The sequence below is a fragment of the Chiloscyllium punctatum genome, chromosome 6 (assembly GCF_047496795.1).
Source record: "Chiloscyllium punctatum isolate Juve2018m chromosome 6, sChiPun1.3, whole genome shotgun sequence".
Lineage (NCBI taxonomy): Eukaryota > Metazoa > Chordata > Chondrichthyes > Orectolobiformes > Hemiscylliidae > Chiloscyllium > Chiloscyllium punctatum.
The window spans coordinates 47363366-47388895 of record NC_092744.1 but is presented as its reverse complement, the minus strand read 5'-3'; the positions used below and the strand labels follow the sequence as shown (position 1 = coordinate 47388895).

General features: G+C 39.5%; 1 protein-coding gene across 2 annotated transcripts in view; it reads right to left on the bottom strand.

Annotated features, from left to right (window-relative positions):
• Positions 1–25530, bottom strand: part of LOC140478934 (guanine nucleotide-binding protein subunit beta-4) — a 112522-nt gene that overhangs the window by 75903 nt on the left and 11089 nt on the right. Inside the window, exon 1 of one of the 2 annotated variants that reach the window (XM_072572575.1) lies at positions 10941–11185. The exons of the other annotated variant lie outside the window; for it this stretch is intronic. The gene's annotated coding sequence lies outside the window, so the exon portion shown is untranslated. Of the gene's footprint in view, positions 1–10940; positions 11186–25530 lie in introns of those variants that run through there. 2 annotated transcript variants of the gene reach the window in all.

Genomic DNA, 25530 nt, shown 5'->3' with positions numbered 1-25530 from the left:
CAAAGTAAATAGACAAAGTTTTTTTTCCCTAGGGTGGGGAGAGTCCAGAAGTAGAGAGCATAGGTTTAGGGTGAGGGGGGAAAAGATATAAGAGACCTAAGGGACAACCTTGGTATGTGTATGGAATGAGGAAGAGGTGGAGGCTAGTACAGTTGCAACATTTATAAGGCATCTGGATGGTTATATGAGTAGGATGGGCTAGGTGCTGGCAGGTGGGACTAGATTAGGTTGGGATATCTGGTCGGCATGGACGAGTTGGACCGAAGGGTCTGTTTCCGTGCTGCACATTTCTATGACTCTATGACCAATCAGCACCAGGTCCATATCCCTCCAAACCTTACTATTCATATACCCATCAAGATGCCTTTTAAAATGTTGCAATTGTACTAGCCTCCATCACTTCCTCTGGCAGCTCATTCCATACACGTACCACCTTCGGCGTGAAAAAGTGTTAGAGGATGCTATGAAAATTAAAACTGTTCTAATGAAAAGCAATATTCAAAAATATTCAATACTTCTCTTTTGAAAACTTTATACTGATTCTGCATTCTTTAAAATTAAATAAAATGATCTCAGTTTAAGTGAGAAAGTATCTTGTTTTGCTTGCTCTCATTACTGCTACTGCTCAGGCATCTAACCTCAAAAGATGTAGAGATTCAGGAACAGGCAATATAAAGAGTGAGGGTCGGTGGTATGAGGTAGTAGGGGTTGGAACAATGGCAATATGCAATAGGTCAGACAGAGGCAGATGGGTTTGACAGACAGACAGGCTGGATATAACAAAGCAGGGCAAAAAGCCACCTTTAAAAAAATAGAAAAATTAAAAATATCACACAAACAAGATGACAATGTGGTTAATCTTAACAGAAAGCAATCAAGAAGATAAATATTAGTTTAAATCATTATGGATAACATATTTGTATCTGTCCGGCTTTCAGTTTTTAAGTTTAGCTCAATGATCTGATGACATGTTGGATCAAATGATAATTATTTGCATTTATGATCTTTTGAATTCCAAGATCATAGAATGACAAGATTTTCTACATAATTCCATGTGATATCAGAACTAAAAATAGTAACCCAATTTTTTTTAAAACCACAATCTATTAATTTCATGGAGCAATTCTTCAGACTAACTTTATATATCAGATTTATTGATGGATTAGCAAACTAAGCTGAATGAGATGGATAGTCATATTAAAAATTATTAAAATCCAGTTTAGAAAATAATTCTAAAATAAAAATTAATGCCAATTAATTTTGAAAGGGTGACAACTCCAATTATAGCTCTGCATTACCCAGCAATGAATCAAAATAAGTAACAATGATAAATTTCAGTTAAATGTGGAGATCCACATAATGCTAAAACTAGACTTACTTCTCAAATATCAGCTTTAAATTTTATTAATACCAACGTAAAGCAGTGTCAAACATTTATCGCACATATTCATTTCCTCAAAATTCACGTTGTGATTCCATGAACACCTAGATCAGGCAATATCCTACTTGCTGCAACTCTTCCACACCACTCCACCCCGAGTTATTACTCTGGAAAGGGTACGAAGAAGATTTACAATGTTATGGAGACAGGAAGATTTCAGTTATTAGGAAAGGCAAAAGGCTGGAACATTTTCCTTGGAGCGTAGCAGGGTAGAGGGGTAACCTCAGAGGTTTATAAAATCATGAGGGGCATAGATAATGTGAATTGCTATGGTCTTTTCGCCAGAGTGGGCAAGCCCAAAACTAGACGGCATGGGTCTATGTGATGAGGGAAAGACTTAAAAGGGACTTGAGAGCCAACTTTTTCACATAGAGGGTGGAGCATATATGGAACGAGCTGAGAGGGAAAGTGGTACAGGTGGGTACAATTACAACATTTAAAAAGACATTTGGATAGGTAGACAGATCAGAAAGGTTTTGAGGGATCTGAGCCAAATGCAGGCAAATGGGTCTAGTTTGGTTTGGGAAACCTGGTCAACATGGATGAGTTGGGCCAAACAGCCTGTTGCCATGCTCCGTGACTAATTATTTCTAGATTCCTAGCTAGATGGACAAACTATTAAATCTGTTTGAACAAAGTAAAACTCAGCCCACCTACAAGGAATGCAACAGGAAAACTACAACAAACATTTGACTCAAATTCTAGATCAGAATGCAACCTTTCAACTCTTAGCTTTGCATAATTGTAATCTAGCTTTTTGGTACTAGTTCACATGTTGCACATTTAACTTTGTTTTTTCCTTTATTCTTTCATAGAATGCTGGCTTCACACTGACAATGCAAATATGTCTTGGCCGTCTCTAATTGCCTTTGATCCAACTAGCTTACAATCAGTTCTGTTATAACATGTAGTTCCATTCTCATGCAATCCAGTGTTAAGAAAATTGCATAATAGCAGCACCATTTAAACTAATGGTTGGAATCGCGTTATGACCAATACATGCTTTAAAACTTTGCGCTTTACAAACAGTGTCCTCAATTTGTCAATCATGTAATAGCGAACTCGTGTTAATGAAATGAGTGTTATAGCAGAACGACCTTGGCCTTTTCAGGAGATGTTGGTTTGCTCTGATTTATTGCTGTGAAACTAGAGTCACATGTAGGCCACACAAGGCAAGGCTGGCAGGCCTCCTTTCCTTTCCCAAAAGGACATTAGTTTTCCAGATGCCTTTTTTTCCTACAAAAATCAACGATAGCTTCATGGTGCAAATTACTCCTTATGGATCAGATTTATGAACTGAATTTAAATTCCATTTGTTGCAGTGGAATTTTAACCAGTGCCCCCAGAGCCTAGGCCTCCAAAGTACTCCTCCTCTGACATTATATTATGCCACCACTTCCCCTTAAATGGTAACTTTTTTTCTACAGCTAAAATCCAGGTCAAACATACAGAACTTGTGTAACTTCCCATAAGACGACAAACTCTGCAAGTTCACTCTCCAATTACAGGTTCTATTATTTCTTTTAAAAAAAGCAGTAATCTCTGCAACTAATGTTGCATTACTCACACCATTAACAGTGCACTGAGAGAGAAAAAAAAACCAGTTGGCAATTATAACACTCAGTTAAATTGTACTTCAATTTCACGATCCGAAATCCTAATTTGTTTTTCCATTTTCGTGTTCACCCATTCTTCAGCAGTTATAAAAACATTGGAATTTTTATATTTTTTAAAAAAAACTTTATTAATTGGCTACAAGGAACAAGATCTGGGTTTAAATAAATGTGACACCTAATTACCAAAAAGTGATAAATTTGTTGAAGTCTCCAGTGAGCTCTGAAATTTATCTGACTGCCAATTTATAAAATTTTGCAGTTATACACTAAACTAGCACTTAGTGAAGTGCAAATTAATCCTGTTATTTGCAATAAGTTGGTTAACAAGAAAACCACTTGCAACTCAAATAACTTTACCATTGTTGAGCCAGAAACAAGTTAGAGTTTTAAAAATAGCAAGTGCATTAAATATGCATTTACAGCACAATTAAAAATATTTGAGATGTTGTCTCTCTTTAGACTAGATTCCAGATGTAAAATAAAGTTGCACCTCATCTTTGGTTTTATAAAAATGTGAAAAACTTGAAGGCATACATTACTTTTTCCACATTGACATTTTATAAATACTGGAAAACCTCCATTTAATTAAACATTTTTAATGCAACATTAATGTTACGGAAGTTTGATAACATACACCACAAATGAGTAGGCATTAGTACTGCACAGCAACTGAGATGCACTCAAGTAATTAGCCAATATTCTCAGACACATTTTCAATAGTTAGCTGAAGAACAAATAAATCTGTCCTACCCTACAGGTGCACTTCGGAATATTCCAGTGCTGGAAATGCATGTGCAATTATTCAGGAAATAATTTTCATACATAAAATATAAATTTTGTTTGATGAGAAAACACTTGTCAATGTACTCAGTTCAATTTTACAAATTCATAAAACATTGATACAAGTAACCACAAAGTACAACTATGTACTACAATGCCACATACATTTCCTGGAATCTTTCACCAAGTTTGATCTCACTTAATTTTCCATTTTTTAGTCCCTCTGCATAATGTGGTTTTCATCGGAGGGGTAAAATATTAAATCGTGCAAAAATATTACTCAACTCTCAATGACTTTGGTCCAAAGCAATTGTGTTTGCATCTTTTGTACTGCCACCCTGAAAAAGCCTTAACTGCATAGAGACATAACATTTCTAATCTGAAATCATGAAGATTACAACCTTAAAGAAAGGTGTAATTTAGCTGAAAACTAATGTAATTTAGTCAAAATAATCTAGTTGGACTGATATTTAACATTGATTGTGACCACGTACTATGGTATGATGACAAAAAAAATGTTGTTTTATAAAAGGAGCAATTAAAACAGTTTATGTGAAATTATACAAAGCATCGACATTCGGGTGAAATTTCAAAGACTAATCTAACTCACTATAATTATAGGATCATAGAATGGTCACAGCTCAGGTGGTAGCAATGTCATCCATCGAGTCCCTTGCAGCTTTCTGCTGGAACAATTCAGGTCAACCTCACTAGCCTGTCCTTTGCCTATAACTCTGCAATATAACTCCCTTCAGAAGTGTCCACACCGACCCTCCGAAGAGCAACCCACCCAAATCCATTCCTCTACATCTACCTTCACCTAACACTACAGGCAATTTATCATGGCCAAATCACCTAACCTGCACATTTTTGGACTGTGGGAGGAAACTGGAGCACCCAGAGGAAACCCAAGCAGACACCAGGAGAATGTGCAATCTCCACACAGACAGTTGCCCAAGGTGGGAATTGAACCCGGGTCTTTGGCGCTGTGAGGCAGCAGTGCTAACCACTGTGCCACCGTGCCACCCACAGACTAAGTGAAACACTGTTTTCTATTATAAATGATGTTAAATTAGATTCTACGACACCTTCCTTAAAAAAGTATTAAAACATTATATCCGCTCATTTGAAATATTTATATTACTAAATTATTTTGATGCAGTATATACCCCTCAGCCATCAATAAGGCACCTTGTTATTTATCTCATAGCAGCAAGGTGTTTTTTCCCCCCCACATTTGAACTGATTGAACATCACATTCAAAACACAGCTCCCCAACAAGCAGTAAACACTTTGGAGTGGTGTAAGCATTTATTTACTGGAATAAGGCTGGAACTCTCAACTTTCTGACTGAGGTAAAAGCAACCATTGAGCCAAACCAACACTTAAATATTGGTAACTTTATACATTTCAAGAATCATGCACCAAACTTGTAATGCATCAAGACTATAACCACAAATGCGGATCCTAAGAATGCACAGAAAAGGAACGGAGTTACAACTATGGAAACCAATTGATGTCTCTCTCTTTCTCTAACACATAAACCTAACCCAGTGGTGCTGTAGCAATTAGATTGTTCCTGAAAAAAACTGTCAAAGTTTTTCATCTTACACTCATCAGAAAATGTCACAAGAATATCAGTTTAAGAGGAAAATGAACATTAGAGTGTGTGAATGGAGTGTGTTTATTAGTTGGCAAGTGGACTCTGTTAGAGGCATTGCCATGGAAAATGCACCAATGATGATGACAGTCAAATGCCACACTCTGTTTAAACCATGCAAGTCGACTCAGACTGATCAAGTCGCTGCCCTGAGAAATCAATCAACACATGGTTGTCACCTAGTTTGTTGAGCTGAAATAGGTGCACCAGTGAACAATAATTTAGTCTGCAAAAGGTAGGGAAAGAGGTATTATTCTATTTGTTCCACTTATGTTCATCCACTTGAAGCACCTCAAGCTAGGCATAATAAAATATGTAACTATGAAATGCTGCTGTATTTTGTTTACATTCTAATACCTACAGTAAACAAAATTACTAAAACAAAACATGCTATATTGCCTTCCACTTTTTTTTATCCCCATTGTATAACAGTGAATGGATAACAAGCAAGTCTGCTCACAATGTGGTCTTCTCCACTTTGGGGAAATGAAGCGTAGGCTAGGTGACCGCTTCACAGAACATCTGTGTTTTGCCTGCAAAAATGATCCTGAGCTTCCAGTTGCCTGCCACTTCAACACACTACCCTGTTCTCTGGCCAACATCCATCTCAGGCTTGCTGCCGTATTCCAGCAAAGCTCAGTGCAGATTGGAAGAAGAACACTTCATTTTCCACTTGGGAACCCTGCAGCCTTCCAGACTCAATATCAAGTTCAATAATTTTAGGGCCTAAATCTCTTCGCCCCATACCCCACACACACCAGACCTTGTAACCACACAGTCTGCCATTACACATACAGTCTCTATAGCCACTAACAGTTTCCATTAACAGCTATTCACTCTTCTAGCTAGATCGTTATTACAGATTTCTTTGTCTGTCAAACTGTTCCATGCTCTCTTTGGACTCTATCCCCACCTACCATTTACTCCATACCTCCTTCCCCTACTCTGTCTTCTGCATATAAACCAACATTTTCCAATGTACCATCAGTTCTGAGGAAGGGTCACCAGACCTGAAACGTTAACACTGACTTCTCTTTACAGATGCTGCCAAACCTGCTGAGCTTTTCCAGCAACCTCTGTTTTTGTTTCTGATTTATAGCATCTTCAATTCTTTTGTTTTGTGTTAAGCAAGTCTACTCTGACAAATGATTTAGCAACACTTGTCAAGTGTATGGCAATGACAAAATGTGACGACGACAGATGCTGAAGAGTCAGAGTACAAGTGTGGCGCGGGAAAGGCGCAGGTTTGGCAGCATCCAACAAGGAGTGTCGATGTTTTGACCATAAGTCCTTCAACAGGAACGTTGGGGGTGTGAAGAGGGCTGAGAGGTAAATAGGAGGGTGGGAATGGGGCTGGATGGGAGGTAAGTGGGAAGATCTTGGTGTATGCAGGTGGGGGATGGTTGTGATAGTTTAATGGGAAGAGTGTAGTGGATGGGTGGGAAGGAAGGTAGACTATATATTCAAATAATAATCCTACTCAAATGTGACATTGACATTGCATCTAAAAGTTTGTGCATTAAAGTTAAATCATAAGAATTAGCATGACAGGACAAGTATTTTCATTCATGTTTTTATTTAAAGTTGAAATCAGAACAACAGTTGATATGATCTATATAATTCTAATGCAGATTTATTCTACCTTTTTTCTGTCTCAGTTTATGCGTATAATAAGCACTAGCAATCCTTACCAAGACCTCATTCAAGATAGTCTAAACATCAAATCATTTGACCAAACACAACCACACACAGTCAAGTTCAATGCTGTAATTAACCAATGTGCGCTCGCATGTACATTCAAGTAGGAGCAACAAGATAGCAACAGCAGACTTTGGCCAGGTTTCCTTTCCCAGTCCAGGTTATAAGGCCAATTGTACATGCCCAGTTGCTGCCCATATTTGACATTAGCTAATGAGCCACCACAGAGATAGTGACATTGCAAGACAAATTCAAGTAGTGGAGATGAGGGCAAACACCTATGAATCTTTAGGTGAAGGAAATGCCTGAAACTACAAGTCTACAAGCATTGCTGTACTCATTTAACATTTAAGTGTTGCTTTATCTCATCATTTATCACACAGTAAACATAATAATTGGAAAAACAATACACAAAAAGGATTAAACAATAGAATGACCAAACCTCAATGGCTCTATTACATGTTGAGTTTACCGGCTGAACCTTAGGCAAATATCTTCTATGTCAAAGTACAACTATTGCATTCTGTCTTGAAATATTTTACATGGAGATAGAAAAAGAGAATATAGCAAGATGTTTGACATACTGCATGCTTACAAAACTGATTCTTTAGAATTTATCCACATTCCACTTATTTGTACGAAACATTTTCAAATTGTCTGCATTACCTCAACATTCCATAAATATATTTCTTGCTAAGTGATTCTTATCTAAACAAAAATTAAATGAAATATATAATGCACCACTGTTACATTACAAAACAGTATAAGAGAATCAGATGGCAAGACAATTATCAGCTTTGCCCTAGATGCAATCAGAAATATTTAACCCTCCTATCCTTTGAAATAAATACGCACAGCCTGAGGTGAGGAGCCAAACTGCTTTTTCTAGATAGAGTCAGAGTTGTACAGCATGGAAACAGACCCTTCGGTCCTACCCGCCCACGCTGACTAGATATCCCAACCCGATCTAGTCCCACCTGCCAGCACCTGGCCCATTTCCCTCCAAACCCTTCATATTCACATACCCATCCAAATGCCTCTTAAATGTTGCAACTGTACTAGCCTCCATCACCTCATCTGGCAGCTCATTCCATACACATACCATCCTCTGCGTGAAAAACTTGCTCCTTAGGTCCCTTTTATATCTTTCCCCTCTCACCCTATACCTATGCCCTCTAGATCTGGACTCCCCCACCCCAGTGAAAAGACTTTGTCTATTTATCCTATCCATGCCCCTCATAATTTTGTAAACCTCTATAAGGTCAACCCTCAGCCTCCGACGCTCCAGGGAAAACAGCCCCAGCCTGTTCAGCCTCTCCCTATAGCTCAAATTCTCCAACCCTGGCAACATTCTTGTAAATCTTTTCTGAACCCTTTCAAGTTTCACAACATCTTACCAATAGGAAGGAGACCAGAATTGCACGCAATATTCCAACAGTGGCCTAATCAATGTCCTGTACAGCCGCAACACGACCTCCCAACTCCTGTACTCAATACTCTGACCAATAAGGGAAAGCATACCAAATGCCTTCTTCACTATCCTATCTACCTGCGACTCCACTTTCAAGGAGCTATGAACCTGCACTCCAAGGTTTCTTTGTTCAGCAACACTCCCTAGGACCTTACCATTAAGTGTATAAGTCCTGCTAAGATTTGTTTTCCCAAAATGCAACACCTTGCATTTATCTGAATTAAACTCCATCTGCCACTTCTCAGCTCACTGGCCTATCTGATCAAGATTTTGTTGTAATCTGTGGTAACCTTCTTCGCTGTCCACTACACCTCCAATTTTGGCGTCAGCTGCAAACTTACTAACTGTACCTCTTATGCTTGTATCCAAATCATTTATGTAAATGACAAAAAGTAGAGGACCCAGCACTGATCCTTGTGGCACTCTACTGGTCACAGTCCTCCAGTCTGAAAAACAACCCTCCGCCACCACCCTCTGTCTTCTACCTTTGAGCCAGTTCTGTATACAAATGGCTAGTGCTCTCTTTATTCCGTGAGATCTAACCTTGGTAACCAGTCTCCCACGGGAACCTTGTCAAACACCTTACTGAAGTCCATACAGGTCACATCTACCGCTCTGCCCTCATCAATGCAGAATAGAGCATTACAGGAGGGCCATCCACTTGACTATCAAACATATTTTGCTAACTGAAGCACAAGACAAATCCTACCTGTAATCGAACATAGCTTGTTAGCAATAGATGCTCTGCTTCTGAAACTTCAGAATTGATGTTTAATTCCAAATTTCAAACAATGTTTCTACAGTATGTACATTCTAAACATTCAGGTATTTCTGAGGCAAAATTTATAAAAAGAGAACTTGATCTGCATTAGATTCAAAGGATTTTAAAATGATTTTCTTGCAGTTGAACAAATGTCATCCTCACAATAGGCTACAACCTACAGAATATGTTACTTAACTTTGAAACACCTTTTACTCTGACATAGCCTAAATATCACTGCCTGCTATGAATGTACAGCACAATTAAAAAGCCATAACACTATATTAAATGACATGCTAAGTGCTTCAGGTCAAAGAATCCTATGCAATCAGCTCCTCCAATATTGTGCATTATAATCAAAAGGTGGAATACTTCAAAGGCAAAGATATTTGGCAATAAAAGGCAACTAGTCCTCATTTCACCACAGCAGTTAATCATCTGAATGTCAATGTGGTACACACAACCTTATTGTACAGTACTGCTCATTGTTATATTATATACTAGTTATACTATACTTCATCAAGGCTATTCTTGTATTAATTTAGGTATAAAAGTTGCAATTCAATTTTGAAAAACATTATTGTTCTAAAAAGACTTGGAATTCTTTCAAAATGGGTTTCGTCTTAAGAATGGACATTATGGATTTCCTACCATGTTTTAACCACCTTCACTGCATCTACCACATCTTGGACTACAAGATTAATTAGATTGCCAGTATGCTAGACTCAACAAGGACAGCGTTGGTGGGGGGTTAAGAGACAAAGACAACGTTGGGGGGGGGGAGAAGAGACGAGGACAACGTTGGGGGGGGGGGGGAAGGAAAGAGAGACAAGGACAGCGTGGGGGGAGGGGGGGGGAAGAGAGTGACAAGGACAGCGCGGGGGTGGGGTAGCGACAAGGGCAGCGTGGGGGGGAAGCCACAAGGACAGCATGGGGTGGGAGGGGGAGCCACAAGGACGGTGGGGTGGGGTGCGGTGGGGGGGGGGGGGGGAAGGAGAGCAACAAGGACAGCATTGAGGGAGGGGGAAGAAAGAGTGACAAGGACAGCGTGGGGGGGGGGGGGGGGGGGAGAGAAAAGAGAGCCACAACAACAGCGCGGTGGGGGGCAAATGTTGCCATAGTTTGGGGGAGTAGACAATGCCAGGGTGGGGGGGCGTGGGAAGGGAGAGTAATTGCCAGGGGATGGTAGTAGATGCCAGGAGGGGGAGAAGAGGGACAGTAGGTCCTGTTGGGTGGTGGTGTGTGTGTGAAGAGAAGATGCCGGTGGGGAAAACAGAAGGGAGAGGGAGAGTAGCTGACGGGATGGGGGTAGAGGAGGGTAGGAGAGTAGATACCGGGGAGAAAGAGGAGATGGGTTAGGGCGATACCTGGGGCACCTGTGTGTGGAGCAGGATGTGGGGGGGGGGGGAAAGAGGAGCTGGGGATGGGAGCGGGGTTGGGATGTGAGGGGAGTAAGGGATACCTCGAGCGGGGGGTGGGAGGGCTGTTACCGGCAGAGCCCGGCAGTATCTAACCTGAGAATGAGTGGCCCCGACTCCGGCCCTCCGCACTCGTTATTGTGGAGGAGCTTCCTGTCGCTCTTCCCCCGAGTCGCCCCCTCAGTATTGAATCATGACCTTGGGTTATGACTGTAACTCGGGTTTAATAATAACGGCGGCGCTGAGCTGTATTAGGAACCGCTCCTGCTGGACCGTTAGTCAGTGACCGCGGAACAGCCGCTCGCGCTCGCTCTCGCTCTCTCCGACCACACCCAGGACCCGGCACCCTGGCAACCGAGACCTGCCAAAGGCGGAGCATGAGTGGGGGGGGATCTCACACCCCCACTCCACAAAAACAACACTTAACTACAGATCCAAACAAAAAATACGATCTGAACTCAGCACCACCATAATTATCTACTACTGTGCAATCGTTTCCATTTGTTCACAAAATGATTCAAGTTGTTTCCAAACGCCGATATATTCAGACAATCCCCTCCGCCAGAGAGAAAGTCTTTTGGCCCGAAAACAGCTCAAGAATAGACTGGAGGTGGAATAGGCAGATTCACAAAAAAGACAACGGTTGTACAACAAAATGGACAACTGTAATATAAATGCCTAACATTTATTATGATAAGCTTATGTGTTTTTCGTGGCTCTTCATCATTGGGAATGCAAACCCCAGCTCAAGGAGTGGAGTTCATCTATCTTTGGGAAATAGAAGACAGTTGAGATCTAAAGCAGAAAACCAAATTCTAGAAAACGTTAAAACAGTGACATTCACTTCCGTTATTATAGTTTAGAATGTGAACTTATTTTGCTTGAAACTGCTACTTTTAATAGACAGATGGATTCCCTTGGACCTTGAAGCTTCCAGTTGATTGGTGGTTACCATGGGGATTAAGGCATTGACGTAGTGCGGTGGTCGGGGTCTGCAGCTCCTGACAGCTTTAACCCTGGAGAGAGCGACATGGGCTTCAGCAGCAAACAGGCGTGCAATGTGAGCGTGGTCCATAGTCAGTCCACCACAACCATGGCCAGCCCTTTGCACAGAGCGTTACATTAACACTTCCAATCATTGTAGACCTTCAAATCCTCAAAAAAAGAATTAGCTTAAAGCCTCATGAAGTCGGATGAAGGGCTCAAGTTGACCGGACCACAGATACATATATACCTAGTGCATCAATATACGCTTACATTTTCCTTTGTTTCCCCCGTAACATTGTTCACTTGTCGAATTGAAACGCGCGCACAACATCCAAAAGTACAGATGTGCAAAGCATGTAAATCTGAAATAAAAACAGTACCGGAAATATTTATCATATTTTAGAACTGCCTGAAATATAACCTTCCCATCTTTTCAAACGAAGGTGGATTTGCTGTGCATTTTCAGCATATTGGGACAATGGTTCTCTATTGTCAAACACAAAGCACGTCGATGTATTAAGATGAAATTAAATTAAGGGGTACCTAACTTGTAAGCATATTGAGAGAGGTGATGTTTAAAATCGTGAATTATTTGCATTACAAAATATCACTTGGGATTGTATGCGCCCAGCCTGTTGTCAAGTTTACCAAAATTCCATCAATTTGCAGTAAGCTATTTCGTCTTCCCTATATATACAATTCCCAATGACACCGAAAGTATTCATATACTGCAGATTGTATTCTGTTTGAAATTCTGTTTCTTTTAAAAAGCCTCGAAAATATAACCACGGTTTGACATACACTAACTGACATGCTATATAATTTTCCAATTTTGTTTCTAGGAATCGCGTTGTTTCCTTTATATGCCCGAGATTCAATCAGTTTAATTGGTTCATTTATTGTCCCGACCTGAATCCATAAAAGTCTTTGACAACTGTTATTTGAAGTTTATATGTTATTTCCATTTTACAATCTATTGCAAAAGAAATTGCCGAAATTCGTCAAACATCAGTGATATGCGGAACCTGTTCTGTCTTTGCCGATGCATCATTCCCGGGAGTCTATTTTCAATTTTGTTTGAATTAAAAATTCAAACTTTTCTGTCAAATTGCAAAGCTGGAATACATTCAGTCAAGCATTTTGATTATATTATATCAAAAATCTTCCATTAACTTTGAGAAATCTCCAGCAAACAATTGCTTTTCAATGAGTGTTCACCATAGTTTGTAGCCAGGGCAGCTTCGGTCGTGTTCTTCATGCACCTGTTCAATGTACGTGGGGAGTTTCCGTTTAACATAGTTTCTAACCTGTACATTTTCATTTACCGATTCAATATGTTGTTCGAAATACTACAGAAATTAGATTACACAGGAAGACTTCAAATTGTACCATCTACCTTGTCTTCATCACTCAACATCTACGGACCCTTTCTTGACAAGTCCTGCCAGATGTCGATCACCTTAAAAGTACCATGTATAACTCTCGACCAACTTTCTCTGGTAATCGGATATATTTCAGGTTACATAACCTTATGAAGGAAATTTTGTAATGCAGTGGGCTGTGTCCCCACTACAGAAACAGAAGAACGAGATTCAAGTCCCACTTAGGACCCGATGGCTAAGGAAGGTGCAACGAGATTGTGGCTAAATAGGTTAGCGCTGAACTTGTAGATTCTTCCGATTGGTCTGGTATAAGAATGGAAGAGTCTTTTGGTCAGCTATACTTTATGTGATTGTGCTACCAGAGCCTCAGGCGAGAGGCTGCAAACATGTTCTAAAGAAATCTAGCGGTTGAAACAGACCTAACTAGATATATTAGGCGAAAGTGAGGACTGCAGATGCTGAAGCTTAGAGTCGAGAGTGTAGTGCTGAAAAAGCACAGCAGGTCAAACAGCATCCCAGGAAAATCGACGTTTAGGGCAAAAGCCCTTCATCAGGAACTGTTTGGTCCTTACGTTGTTAGATGAGGGAAGGAGATAAATAAAATATATTGTATGAAGAAAATAAGCATTTCTCAAGACACCTGATTTGTTGAGTCAGTCTTTATAGCTTTTCCTCTGGCACGTTCCTGTTGATTTCATTTGGAGTTCAGTGATACATTAATGTTCTAGTCTTTACATGAAATATTGAAGTTAGTTTTACCAGGAAACTAAAGTTTCAGCAAGACCATTGAAGACGCTTGAATGCAACGCTATAACTTAATGATCTGTCAGTATGTTATCTGATACAGTGCTGGTTGTAAAGTGTAATTATACAATAGCACTCCTACCCCTGAAGGTTTTTGAAACGAATAATAAAAATCAAACATAGCTTATGAAAAGATGCACCAATGCAAATTTCAGCAATTTCCTTACAATTATAAACAAAATTATAATTGTTTGAGAGATGTAGAAACTGGAAAGTTTTAAGTTTATACCAGGATAGGGAGAAGTAAATCTCAGCTCATGAGACAAAATATTACAACTTATGGGATTCAATTGACCCATAGGTGAATGGAAAAGTAACAAAGATGTGCGTTTATGTAGCATTTCTGTTGTTATGACATTGAGTAATAAATATTGACCAGAACACCAGGAAGAGTTTCACTGTTCATACATCTTTCGCAGTACTGCACCAGTGTCAGACTTGTTTTTGTACTTCAGCATTGGAGCAAAACTTGATTCTGGAATCTTGTGATTCAGAGGCAGCTGAGACATGGCTGACAGGAAAACAAAGAAAAAGGAGAAGAAAATCTTAAAGGAAAAGGTCTGACATGAGCAGCAATGGAATTATTGGAATCCTTGTAATATTAAGAAGCAAAAATGCAACAAAAAGATGGACAAAAAAAGAAAAAGATTATTAAGCAGTAATATGATGGCTGTATTACAGTTTACTTTGGAAGTTCAGCTTATTGTGACAACATTCAACTTCACATGCATGCTGTATGTAACCAAGCCATGAATAGTAAAAGCCAATAATCTGATATTATTTCCACCTCATGGTTGACTCAATCTATCCCACTCTTACTTTGCCCTGAATTAGTTGGTGGTAAGAAATAAAGTAGCTGTTGAAGTTCCAAAAGAAAAAGCATATTAGCCAAGAATATCTCTCGGGAATTTCAAGTTTGGTACATCAAACAAAATGCAACTTTTGATGCCACACCTGTTATACATTCCATCTGGCATTCCTATTGATTTGAGAAGTAGGTCATGTTGTTCCTAGTTCAATTAGTTGCAGAAATATTTGCAAAGAAAAGGATGTTGCCTACTCCTTTTGGCTGCTGCAGAACAATGCAATTTCCTGTACAGTAAATAACGAAACTTCCAGTCACACACATTTTTGGTACTAGGAACTTGCTGCTGTTTTGAAAAATCGAGAAATATGTGCGAGTCCAACACAGTATAGGTCAGCCAATGTCCTTCTCATGTTTCTACACTTCTGGTTAAACTTTTATACAGTTAGAAAATTGGCACAATTCTCATCCATGTCAGTTGTCCTTCAATTTGAGGAAGATGTCTACTCAAGGTTGAAGTTACTTTTTCTGCCATGGGCCTTCATGGCTCTATGTGTGGTGATCTTTGAACACCTGGGGCAGGATGTCCCATGATGTGGTCAGATCCAGAGTATCAGATTTACTTAACTTTTCTTTCCTTCCCTGCCACTGCTTTGCCTTAAGTTAAAAAATGCTTTGATACAGCTTGGAGGACAAATTGTCACTATTCTGAACAATTAGTAGTCTGTTCCTGATAGTTAAATGTCAATTTGCGTGACTTTTAACCATTTGAATTATTCAATAATTTGGTCTCGTAACTTTGAATTTCAGAAGCAAAATGTATTGGAAAAACAGAATTGCAACAAATTCTGTCCCATCTGAACACCCACAGGAGCATCCATTCAAAAAAAACATGCACACACAAAAGCACAAAATGCTGGAGAAACTCATCATGTCTGGCAGCAACTCTGGAGAGAGAGATAGGAGGTAACATTTTGAGCCCAGTATGACTCTTCTTCAGAACTCCTCTCTCCACAGATGCTGCCAAATCTGCTTACTTTCTCCAGCATTCTCTGTATTTGTTTAAGATATCCAACATCTACAATATCTTGCCTTTATTCAAGTACTTCAAAGATAGGTTGCTACCTTCCAAATAGACAAGCAAGAAGCAGGAACAACACAGCCAGCAAGGCAGCATCAGGAGGTGGGGAAGTCGACGATTCGGGTGTAGCCCTTCCCCAGTCCTGAAGAAGGGTTGCACCCAAAACATCAATCTCCACCTCCTAATTGCTGCCTGGCTTGCTGTGCTCTTCCAGCCTCCTGCTAGTCTATCTTGGATTTCAGCATCTGCAGTTTTTTGTCTCTAACCTTCCAAATAGAAGCTGTTAATTTTTTCTTCCCTAATCTAAGACTATTAACTGTATTGCTAGTTATGCAGATTTGATTGGATCGGAGTTTCCTAATTTAATATGTCTGTCCAAAATGTGGGCTCAGGATAAACTAAGAGGTGTAGCTTATAAAGGCATATTCTGTTTCAAAAATGTAACTAATCTAATGAATAATGGAAATACAGTAACAACAATTCATCTAAATTTTCTGAATGTATTTGATTAGGTACGTCAAGGATGCTCATTACATTCAGGCGTCTGGAACAATAGAAGATATATCAGCATGGATAGAAAATTAATTGATAGCAAGAACATAAATGATTAGACCAAAAGTGTATCGTCATATCAAGGTGGAATTGGATTTTTTCTGTTTCTAGCATCAATGCTGTGTTCACTTTTAATTTTCAATAGATATAAACATTTGGATGGGTACAAGGAGCACAGTCACAAAATTTGACGACAGCATGAAAGTAGTTTTGGCAATCAGTGAGTAGGATTATATAAAACAGCCAAAAGATACAGGAAGATGACATTTGCACTTGAGGTGCATAGAAGGCAGAAATAAGGAGCTGGAACAAGCAGTAAAAAAAAATATAATGGGGAAAGTCCAACTTTTACAGAACTTAGGCATTTGATACTACAATAACACTTGGCTTCATTGATGGGAACTGGAAGAATGCAGTTTGATGTATGTAAAGTAAGTCAGTAAGTGCATCATTCAGAAATGGCAGACAAATATGATGGAAATAGTATGCTGGGAACTATGATAGAATACATCATAGGAAGCATTATTATGGGAGTAGACCCAAATGAAGAAGCAACATGTGTTGTAGAAAAAGGAGGAGAAGTGGTGTGGTACCATATCTAGACTTCCAAAATGAATTTGATAAGGTGACATTATAAAAGATAATTACAGAAAACAAAAAATTGTGATGTAGATGTACACATATTGACTTAGAAGACTGTGGTGTTGGAAAAGCACAGCCGGTCAGGCAGCATCTGAGCAGCAGGGGAATTGACGTTTCGAGCGTAAGCCCTTCGTCAGGCATTGCCTCATTCCTGATGAAAGGCTTATACTTGAAATGTCAATTCTCCTGCTGCTCAGATGCTGCCTGACCAGCTGTGCTTTTCCAGGAGCCTCATTCCAGCACCACACTCTGACTTGGATAGCCAGCAGTCCTCACTTTCTCCTTCGATAGGAGATTGGTTAGCCAATAGAAAACAGAATATGCGTAAATGGGTAATTTTCTGGTTGACAAGATGTAATAAATGGTGTGCCTGGGGCCACAGCACTTTTATAAAATTTATAAATGTATTGAATAAAGGCACCAGAGGCATAGGTGATTCTAGAACTAGGAGGCATGGTTTAAGAATAAACAGTGAGTGGAACAGTGCCAGAGACCCGGGTTCAATTCCCACCTCAGGCGACTGACTGTGTGGAATTTGCACATTCTCCCAGTGTCTGCGTGGGTTTCCTCCAGGTGCCCCAGTTTCCTTCTACAGTCCAAAAATGTGCGGGTTAGGTAAATTGACCATGCTAAATTGCCTGTAGTGTTAGGTGAAGGGGTAAACGTAGGGGAATGGGTCTGGGTAGGTTGCGCTTCGGCGGGTCATTGTGGACTTGTTGGGCCGAAGGGCCTGTTTCCACACTAAGTAATCTATTAAAGGATCACCTACTTAAGAAAAACATGAGGGGAAATGTTTACCCTCAGAGGGTTGAGTATCTTTAGAAGGTTGTGGAAGTGGAGTATTTGAATCTTTGTAAGGTATAGATAGGTAGATTCTTGACACCAAGTGTTGAAAGGTTATCAATGGTAGGCAGAAATATGGAACATTTAGATCAACTGTGATCTGAAGGAGGGTTACTGGAACCAAAACATTAACTCTGCTATCTCTGCACAGATTTTGTCAGACCTGTTGGGTTTCTGTAATAATTTATGTTTTGTTTTTCAGATTTCCAGCATCCACAGTTCTTTTGGTTTGTGATCTTGCTAATTGTGGAACAAGATCGAGTGATCAAGAGGCTTACTCTTGCTCCAATCTGTATGTTTGACATCTACACTGCACAAAACAAGTGACTATGAGATGGACTGATTCTTAGGAAATAACACTATCACTATATAATATGCACAAATGCATTTTTCCTTTGCACAAACAGAATTTGCATGGAGTAACTGAACCAGAGGTTAAGGGGTGATCTTATAGAGGTTTATAAAACAATGAGTATAGATAAGGTGAATGGCAGGTGAATGGGAGATTTCAAGACTGGGTGGTATATTTTTAAGGTGAGAGGAGGGATTTAAAAAAGACATGAGGGGCAAATGTTTTACATAGATGGTGATTCACATGTGGAGTGAACTTCCTGAGGAAGGTGTTGGATGCGGCCACAGTTATAATGTTTAAAAGGATATTTAGATAAGTGCATGAATAGAAAATGATTGGAGGGATGTGGGCCAAGTGCAGGCAGCTGGAACTAGTTTAGTTTGGGATTATGTTTGGCATGGACTGGTTGGACCAAAGGGACTGTTTCTGTGCTTTATGACTCTGACTCCATTATACACAGACTGGTTTATGGATAGAGGAATTAGACACATTTCATTATATACATTTAATGGTTACTTGTAATAATTTTGGAAATGTTTGATTTCTACAAATACTATAGTGTTATATATAAAACATTTCCATCAGGAGTTGGGAGGTCATGTTGCGGCTGTACAGGACATTGGTTAGGCCACTGTTGGAATATTGCATGCAATTCTGGTCTCCTTCCTATCGGAAAGATGTTGTGAAACTTGAAAGGGTTCAGAAAAAATTTACAAGGATGTTGCCAGGGTTGGAGGATTTGAGCTATAGGGAGAGGGTGAACAGGCTGGGGCTGTTTTCCCTGGAGCGTTGGAGGTTGAGGGGTGACCTTATAGAGGTTTACAAAATTATGAGGGGCATGGATAGGATAAATAGACAAAGTCTTTTCCCTGGGGTCGGGGAGTCCAGAAGTAGACAGCATTGGTTTAGGGTGAGAGGAGAAGGATATAAGAGAGATCTAAGGGGCAACGTTTTCATACAGAAGGTGGCAACATGTATGGAATGAGCTGCCAGAGGAAGTGGTGGAGGTTGGTACAATTGCAACATTTAATAGGCATTTGGATGGGTATATGAATAGGAAGGGGTGGAGGGATATGGGCCGGGTGCTGGCAGGTGGGTCTAGATCAGGTTGGGATATCTGGTTGGCATGGACGGGTTGGACCGAAGGGTCTGTCTCTGTGCTGTACATCAATGACTCTACTGATTTATTGATGTAAACATCACCAGAGAACAATTCTTTCATTCTGCTTGTCTGATCAATTTCAGGTATTTATGTTCAACAGAAGATTCATTTTGAGTTTGTGGTTTATTGTTGGCTACAGAAGCCATTTTGCAGCCATAAAAGACAAATGCAGCATGCTGTGTTACAACATATTATACACAAACAGAAAGTGTTTTTTTGATGACAAAATTCTCAATCACTTTGACAAGCATTCTAACTAAAATATCAATATTCTAAAAAAATTAAAATCACATTACACTAAGCCTGTTTTGCATTGCATGTTTGAAAAAAACTCAGTATTGCTACTTAAAATTCTTTTATACACATTTTGGATTAAAGCATACTATAGATATGGGAAGATAGAAAACAGATATTTCATAAATTTTTTACTTTTAACACAAAGATTTTGTCACACTTTCATTATGTAATTGAACTAGAGTTTATGTATTTTTCTTAATTGTTCTCACCAATGGAAGGGAATATCTAGATTGAAAAGAGTCAGGCAAAATGAAAAACAGAATGATCACTCTAGATATCTACAATCTTGACGAATCTTTTAATTTTAGATTACATTCCAATTAAAGTGAGGTTTGGCATATAGATATAAATCAGAAGATGTGATTTATTAGCTCTCATCCAAAACAGAATGGTGAATGGAAAAAAATGTTTTGATTGTTCATACATCTTCAGATCAAATCTGCTAAATTAAAAAATAATCACCATCAATAACAGTAACAATCATTTAGCAATGATATAATGAGATCCAACTCCCTCAAACCAGTATATAAAATATTTTTGAGAGAGCTTCTTTAGATTTTCTTGAGCACTTTTTTATTCTCAGGGGCTTCTTTTATATTGTCACTAATTTATTGTATGATGCAATCAATATAACTTATGTATTAGTGTGACATATGAGGTATCTGGACTCACACAGAAGTAGAAAAGAATAATTCATCAACATCCTCAATAATTAATAAAACTCCATCAAATCTAACAGCACATTAGGAAATTAAAGTTTTTCTTAACAACCGTATTTAAATTGGCACAAGACAGTAGACAAAAGTTACCTTATATTTTTCTCAAAATAACATACCCACACTTTGATACCTAACAAGCAATCACAAATGTTAAATTGACGAGTCACAGCTAATGTATTTCCATTGTATAGTGATAATAATGAGGTCAACCTGGTGAGCCTGTTTGGACAAGATTAACAGACCAATCAGGGAGCCCTGGCTGACAGAACTATGAAATTGAATAAAAGAATAAAACATGGAAGAAAAGAAAAAAAAAAGATAACTAGGAAATTCTGTTCGCTCAGAGTTGGCTCTGAGAAAGCTGAATAAGTGCCAAGGACACTCCATGTATAAATAAAGGGTCTTTATCTTTTCATATCTTTTCACATATGATGGCTCCTGACATTTGCAGCTCAAATGACACATTTCATATCTATTTACAATGGATATTTTATTGTTGTGATTTCAACTTTCCCCACTCCCAGTTAGCTGAGGTTTTTTTTGGGAAGAGAGAGATTTGAAACTTCTTTACAGCCTCCCTCTCTCACACACTTCTTGCGAAATCTGCCAATCCCATGTCTTCTTGCAGTCTTCTCCTACCATCCCATTTTTACAGAGTCCTTCTCACGCACTCCTCTAGTAAGAACCTCCTCCCTCAATACCCTTTTGTGCCTTTTTATTATCCCATGTGGCTATTTTCTATCCCGGCAGCTGTTCGTCTCCCAAGATGAGACTGATAGACAACACCCCAGCCTCCAGCAAAAGGCACCAGCACTCAGCAAATGGAATGGCCCTTGGCTGTCTTTTGCCAGGGCTTCCTGTAAAAGGTCCAGACTCACCTACCAACTTAAGAACAGCTTTTTCCCCACTGTAATCAGACTTCTCAAATTTTAAGTTTCAATGTTGATCTCGCTCTTTGTGCAGCTTCTCTGCAGCCACAACATTGCATTCTTTGCTCTGTTCTATTTCCATAATGCACTTTGTATGGTATGAACTGCCTGTACTGCATGCAAAACAAAACTTTATGAAGGTATCTGGGTGCATGTGACAATAATAAATCAAACCAAATCAAAGGCTCCAGCAAAAGGCATGGCTATCTTGGCCATTGGCAAAGGTAGTTCTGACTACCATGGTATTTGCTTCACTGCCACCATTCATTTTCCATGCTGGTCCTCCAATGATAGGCTATTTCTCTCCTATATTTGTCAATGATAGTCTCACTGGTGAACCAGTAGCAAGCACAGGAGAGAAGTAGCCAGTGGTTAGAGGAACAACTCCTCACTGATTTTGTTAGTTCTACTTACAGTAGTGATTTATCCCTCAAATGGTTCCCTGCCCCATGATTGAATTGTCCTTGGTATTTTGTTGGTTTTGAGTAGGAATTTACCAGTCGTCTCCGGCTCAAAATCCATTCACTTACACAAAGTTAAAATTGGGCCCACGTTTTTCTTGGGCTATTGTTTGAAAATAACCCCTTCAAAGAAAAAACAAGGCAATGTTTTGATCATTGCAAGATAAATTTGCATGAATTTTCTTTGTATGTTCAATGTCCATGAATATTTGGCTCAAGTCTATCTATTGAGAAGATAAGCTTTACTATTTAAAAAAATAGGCAAACCTAGAGTCACAGATCACAAAGCCAACAACGTGGAAAATTTCCCACATATATGTTCTATCCATAAAAAGCAGGACAAATCCAAATCAGTTGATTAATTTCTGTCCATTAGTTAGAGTGTTATCAAGTGTCTCTTTTTTGCCAATACCAAAATTAGATTTCCCCTAGACCTCTCAACTTCACACCTTTATTATAGCTTTGGTCTAAATATGATAAATAAAGCTAAGTTCCAGAAATGAAGTGAAATTTTATGCTTTTTGACATTAAGGTAGCTTTTGACCAAAGGTAGCATCAAGGAGCCCCTGTAAAACGGAGGACAGTGGCCATCATCCACTGTCTAGCATCATACTTAGGAGAAAAGAAGATAGTGAAGTTTTTGGAGACCAGTCATCTCAGCCCAAAGACATCATAGCTGCTGTTTCTCAGAGTAGTGTTCCAGCCACAACCATATTCAGCTGTATTATCAATGATGTTTACTCCATCATTTGACAGTGTTGAATAACATTTCACTTTTGCAGATAGTGTGGCAGTCCACATCTATATCCAGCAAGACCTTAAACATTTTGGCTTGTCTTAACAAATGGAATATAATATTTGCATTGTATGAGTACCAGTCAATTACCATTACCAACAGGACACTATCAAAAGGTTGTAGTTGGACTTTCAATGCATTGCCACCATGGAATTCCCAATCATTAGTATTCTGGGGTTATCGTTGACCAGAAACCAAACAATACCAGCCATTTAATTAATGTAGCTACAAGAAGCAGCAACTAGAGGCCAGTTATTCAGTTGTGAGTTACACATGTATTCAATTCCTGCTCATCATTTCTGCCATCCAAAAGTCATACGTGAGGATTATACAAGTGTCGGTCCAAAAATATTCAAGAATCTTGACACCATCCAACGTAAAGCAACCTAGTAGATTGTCATCCTATCCACCATTTTAAACATCTCAGCATGCCCTAACTACAGCATGCACCACATACCAAGTGTACAGCAATGGCTTATCTAGTCCTCTTCAACAGCACTTTCCAAATGTGTGATCTCCTCTGCCAGGAAAGACAAGAGCATCCAAGCACATGAGATACCATGATCTCGAAGTTCCGTCTGTAAAATCATAAAATTAGAGCAGAACCTGATCATTCAGCCCATCAAGGCTGCTCTGCCATTCAAATTCATTCTCCTGCCTTCTCCCCATAACCTTTTATCCCCTTACTGATTAGGAATCTATCTTAAATTCACTTAATGGGCCCCATACAGCAATGAGTTCCAGATTAATCACCCGCTGGCTGAAGAAATTCCTCCTCATCTCAAAACTAAAGGATCATCCCTTCACTCTGAGGCTGTGTCCTCGGGTTCTCATCGAAGCATTTTTTTCATATTCACTTTATCCAGGCCTCTCAGTACTCTAAGTTTCAATAAAGTGCCCCCTCATCCTTCAGATCTCAATCAAGTACAGACCCAGAATCATTAACTGCTCCTCATATGGCATGCCCTTCACCTCCTGAATCATTCTTGGAAATGACTCTCTGGACCTCCTCCAATGCTAGCACATCTTGTTAAAGACCCTTTATTCCCATTCTCTGCCTTCTGCCAGTGAGCCAATCCTCTATCCATGCCAAAACATGAGTCCACTGTGTTGGGACAATCTTATTTAGCAGCCTGTGAGGCAAATCATCAACTGCCTTCTGGAAATACAAATAGATCACATCCACTGGCTCTCCCTTGTCTAACTTACTCATTACCTCCTCAAAGAATTTCAGGACATTGTCAGGCACGACTTCGCTTTGATGAAACCGTGCTAACTCAGCCCTATTTTACCATGTGCTTTCAAGTACTCTGCAATCCATCTTTAATAGTGGACTCTAAAATCTAACCAATGACTGGAGGTGAGGCTAACTAGCCCATAGATTCCTATCTTCCTTCTCCCTCCCTTCAGAAACAAGGGTGTTAAATTAGCCATTTTCCAGTCCTCTGGGACTCTTGCTGATTTCATTAATTCCTGAAAGATCATCAATGCCTTCACAATCTCCTCAGCTATCTCCTTCAGAACTCTGGGGTATAGTCCATCTGGTCCATCTTCAGACCTTTCAGTTTCCCCTTCTCCTTAATGATGGCTTCACCTACCTCTGCCCTGACTTCCTTGAAATTTTGGTATGCTGCTGGTGTTTTCCACTGTAAAGACTGATGCAAAGTACCTATTCAGTTCCTCACCATTTCTTTGTTCCTATTACTACTTCTCCAGCCTCATTTTCCTGCAGTCCAGTGTCCAGTCTTGCCTCTCTCTCACTTCTTGCAATCTTATTTAACTTTACTAGCTAGCTTACTCTCCTATTTCATCCTGTCTCCCCAACTGTTTTTTTTTAAATTATCCTCTGCTTTTTTTTAAAGCTTCCACATCCTCTGGCTCCCACTAACCTTTACCATGTTGTATGCTTTTCCTTTAGCTTTTATGCTGTTCAACTACCCTCGTCAGCCAAGTTTGTATCGCCTTCCCCTGAGTATATTTCTTCTGCCTTAGATTCATTCTAAGCTTTGCCTCCAAAATTACACCCAGAAACTCTTGTCACCATTGCTCCACTGTCTTCCCTGCTCAGCTCCTCTTCCAATCAACTCTGGCCTGCTCCTCCTTCACATTTTTGTAGTTACCTTCACTCATTTGTAAATATCTTTTCATCTAATTCCAGCTTCTCCCTCTCAAACTTCAGGGTGAATTCTGCCATATTATGGTCCCTGCACCCAAGGGTTCCTTCACCTTAAGATCTCTATTCAAGCATGCCTCATTACACAATCACCAAATCCAGAACTCTCTGTTCACTAGTGGGTTTTAACAGAAGCTGCACCAAAATCCATCTCATAGGAGTCATTTCATAAAATTTATTTTCTTGAGATCCGCTACCAACTTAATTTTCCCAGTCCACCTGCATATTGAAGTCCCCTATGATTATTGTAACAGTGCCTTTCTTACATGTCTTTTATATCCCTTGATTCATTTTCTGCTCCACATCCTGACTACTTCCAGGAGGCCTATACATAATTCCCATCAGGGTCTTTTTTTCCTGTGTTGTTCTTCAACTCTAGCCACACAGATTTCTATGCTTTCTGACACCATATAATTTCTTGCTATCAATTTAGTTTCGTTTCATTTCTTACCAATAAAGCAAATCTGAACCTCTGCCCATCTGCCTGTTCTTTTGATGTAACACGTATCCTTGGATATTTAGTTCCTAGCCCTTATCCCCTTCCAGCCATGTCTCGGTGATACCCACAAGATTGTGTCTACCAATTTTAATCTGCGCTACAAGCTCATTTAACTTGTTTTGTATATGGCGTGTATTTAAGTACAACACCCTCAGCCCTGCGTTGTCTGCCCTCCCTCTCCTTTCATAACTATCCCCTCATC